The 4,128-nt window shown below is 45.3% G+C and overlaps 1 protein-coding gene across 2 annotated transcripts in view; it reads right to left on the minus strand.

Annotated features, from left to right (window-relative positions):
• LOC101993852 (probable N-acetyltransferase CML1) overlaps positions 1-3,725 on the minus strand; it is a 44,316-nt gene extending 40,591 nt beyond the window's left edge. For both annotated transcript variants that reach the window (XM_005364644.3, XM_026787994.1), the window contains exon 1: positions 3,484-3,725. The gene's annotated coding sequence lies outside the window, so the exon portion shown is untranslated. The remainder of the gene's footprint in view (positions 1-3,483) is intronic.
• Positions 3,726-4,128: the final 403 nt, after the last annotated feature.

Here is a 4,128-nt window from a genome sequence, read left to right on the forward strand (position 1 = left end):
TGCTCCCACAATGTTACTGGGGTCCTTAGTTAAGCACATCCACACAGTGATTCTAAAACAGTGAGTTCCTGTAAGATATTAATCTGTTCTCAGCATTTGCAAAAATTTAATACTTTAAAAATTTAAGTATTAAATTTAAAAAGTGTTTAAGATTACTTACACTTTTTTTGTCAGAATTTAACTACTTAGTGTACCCAGTCTTATGTCAATGTTCATTAAATCTAATTTGTGTATGTTTACTTCTTTAAAGAAGCACTTAAAAATAACCCCTTTTATGAATAATTATTTCCAAGTAAATTCAATACCCATGTATCTGTATATAAAGATCTGTGTCTGAACTTACTTACAGTTAAAGACATTTAATTCATACAGAGCGATCCACGATTCCACTTTTATATAAAATTCATCGCGGCCAATATAATTTTTTTGATATTTATATTATTTTAGTCAGTACCACTCAGAATTACAACAAAAGCAAATCACAATGTTGCCATTTATGAGTCCTGCTATTTCAAATCCTGTCCTAAATGTCTTCACCTTGACAAATGACATACCTCGCTGCTGTACACATAATCCACTTGCTACATCTATGTGGGCTCAAAAGTTGATTTTAAAATAATCAGTACTGTGGACTTATTACCCTACCCAGCCACATCAATTTTGCTTTAAAAAAAAAAACTAAACCACTAGACAGATTGATATAGATAAACAATGGGGGGGGGCACTTTGGCTTTGTGTAATTCTTCCCTGTGGTGATGCTGTTGAGGACTCCTTTTATAAATTTATGCCTCCTGTATTATATAAACTTCCTAAACCACAGCAGGTAGGAAGCACTTTAAAAACTGCTGTCCTCCAAATCAAAACTGTTAATGCCACTTGGGCTTGTGTTCACGTGCTCCTAACTTTATCAACTATTCTCCTGAAGGAAGGATACCTCAACATGACCAACAGTGCACATTCTGAGCAAAGCTTCCTAGTGATTAACAGGCATTACATATTGGGATTTAAATACAGAAGTGATGAGCAGATTTTAAAGCATCTACAGACAAGTGTTTAAGTTTTAGTTGTTATCACTGTTACAGTGTGTGTGCCCTGGCCTAGTGTGGAGGACAGAGGACAGGTCTGTCGAGTTGGTTCTTTCCTTTCACCTTGGGGGGGGGGGGGGGTTCAGGAGATTAAATTCGATTTTCAGGCTTGCTACGTTAGCTCCTGAATCAAATTCCTAATTTTTAAGTTAGCATTCCTTAAATATTTGCCCATTAGTTCTGCGCTGTGTTCGCCTTAAAGAATTGTGTGGCTACTGTGTGCAGACACTCTGCAGAAGTGCAGCCTGGAATGGGAAACACCAGTAGTGTTTTTACAGATGCTACAACATCATCAACAAAAAACACAAAATGGATAGAACAGACTCCAGCTGGGCCTAGGAGTATTCCTTCTATCCCTCTTAGTTGCCTAAAACTGGACATAAAGGGTTTTATTGGCACTGATTCTTTGACATCTGTCAATATTCACACACACACACATACACACACAACACAGAATCAGATCAAACCAACTGAGGCAGATCGAATCCCAGGGATGAGAGAGAAGATAAACCACTCTAGTAAATCAACAGTATCTTTCAAGAACATTCTTCAGAGATGTGGAAAGGTGTCAGAAGCACATTCCCCGGGACAAGATGTTGTTTGTTTGCCATCCAGCCCTCGGGAAGCGGGAATAGGCAGAGTGACAAATGGAGAAGAGTGTCCTCATGGGGGCTGGACACAAAACCAACAGCAAGAATGTAGTCCCAAATCCCAGTGCCGTTATCATTGGCCCCTCAGTCTGCCCAATTGTCAGCCACATTCAGAGGGTCCACTTTGATCCCATGCTCGTTCAGTCCCAGTCCAGCTGGAGTTGGTGAGCTCCCATAAGCTTAGGCACACTATCTCAGTGGGTGGACCAACCACTGGTGGTTCTGACTTCCTTGCTCATATTCTCCCTCCTTCCACTCTTCAACTGGACCTTGGGAGCTCAGTCCAGTGCTCCAATGTGGGTCTCTGTCTCTATCTCCATCCATCACCAGAAAAAGGTTCTATAGTGATATTTAAGATAGTTATCAGTCTGACTATGGGACAAGGCCAGTTCAGGGAGCCTATTCTCTTCGGATGCATACCTTCCTAAGTCTGGATGTAGGGGGAAGGGCCTTGGACTCCCCACAGGGCAGGGTACCTTGCCCTCTCTTAGGACTGGAGAGGGATGGGTGAAAGTGGGTGGGGGGAACGGGAGGGAAGTGGGAGGAGGGGAGGAAGTGGAAATTTTATTGGTATTATTTATAAAGTAATAAAAAAAGAATGTAGTCGCTTGTGACATACTCTCCAGAGGTAAAGCCAAAAAGCTAAAGAGAAACAGTTCTGTTTTCCAATGCTGGTTCATATTTTTATTGTTTATGTTTCTTTCAGACAAAGGCATATTTCAGGAATGTTCACTCCGAGTCATAGCTGCTCCTGCTATGTGAGTGAGCTCTCGCGTACATCGTTAACGTGCCAGAGAATTCCTCTTACAAGTAAGAAGCTATTCTGACAATCAACCAGGTGCATGCTGTCAAGAGGTCATCTTTCGTATGACACAGATCTCAGAGTTAGTACTAGCATAGAAGAAAGACTGGGGACAGATGGGGACACTTTCATATTCTGTACTATGAAGACACTCTTGTACTCCATACTGTAGGAAGGAGTCAAAATGCACATATTAGCTTAGCATGGACACACTCTCATTTGTTTTGAGTTAACTTCCCACCCTAGCCCAGATGCCTCTGAAGGAGTATAAGGTTAATATCATTAGAAACCACCAAGATTCAGAGTTTCAAGAAGTGCCTGAGTCCAAACATCCACAAACACAGACATCACCTCTCAGAAATGGGGTAACCACCTGACCAGGGAGGCAACACGGAGCTCCAGAATAGTTGGCTGCCTCTGCCTCCAGCTCTGTTTCCTCTCTTTATAATCTGCTGGCTGAGGATGATGGAATACATGTGTCTAGGATAGTTAATCTGCTCTCTCCGCATACTGCAGGCTCTCTGGATAAGCCGTAATGTTAAAATTCAATCCTTTCTCTATTTATTGGGTTCTATGGCAGGTAGCCTCGCGGTCATCCTTCCCCAAGAGTAGTAGTGCTCTAGTCTTGTACAAATTGCCTAAGGCAAGTGGCTCCCGGGATCTTGACCCCAGCATCCCTTCAGAGAAGCCTCACTATCCTCAGGTCTGCTCAAAAGATATGCCTCTTTCCTCTGTCAGACTCCGAGCACGAGAGGAGCTAGCTCCTTCAATGTGAGACTCCACCGCATTGCATCTCCGCTTCCTACAGAGACTACACTCAGTAAACTGAGCCTCAAAATCTCTGAAAAGCTGTGACTCTCGTCCTGGTGGATAATTTTCAGTTCGCATGAAGAACTTGAGAACGTTAAACACAGGCTGAGAATAAAGCCGACACTCAACGCCATACCTCAACTTCTAGATCCTTTGGAACTCCCGACAAGGGGACGGAATAGAACCAGTTCTCCTCGGCGTCAGCAAGTAGTGGGGAAAGTTCACAGCAATTCAAACAGATTTAGGCTGACTACGCCCACCAGGATCCGGAAACAGGGTGGCTCGGAACCTTTTTACCCGATAAACTTTTGGGAACTTCCGGGAGTGGGAGATTTGTTTCCGAGGGGACGGTCTTCCAGTACGGACGGAAGACTGCTGGTGAGTTCCGCCTGCGCGAATGGCAGCTCTTTCTCCGCCGTCACGGTTTTGTTGGCGTTGCGTGAATCTCCTGTCGCCGGTGTTTGTCGCGAGCCCTCCCAGGCCTCGGGTGGAGAGCAATGTAACTCCAGAATCGCCGGTCGTGCCGGAAGGCCGCTCGGTTCCTCTCTCCTGGGCGCCCCCTACCGGCGGTGTCCGAGGCTGATGCAGGAGGAGCCCCGTGCGACCTCGAAGCCCCGGGGAGGCCCCAGCACTGGGATGGGAGGGAGGCTCGTGGGAGAACTGCCCGGCGGTGCCCTGGACAGGGACCTTGGCGGGAGGGACCGAGGAAGGAAGACCCGGGGACAGGGACACCCCGTTGGGAAATCTGGCCTCTGAAAAGAGTGGCAGGACATCGGGAGGG

The sequence above is a fragment of the Microtus ochrogaster genome (assembly GCF_000317375.1).
Source record: "Microtus ochrogaster isolate Prairie Vole_2 chromosome 14 unlocalized genomic scaffold, MicOch1.0 chr14_random_3, whole genome shotgun sequence".
Taxonomy (NCBI): domain Eukaryota; kingdom Metazoa; phylum Chordata; class Mammalia; order Rodentia; family Cricetidae; genus Microtus; species Microtus ochrogaster.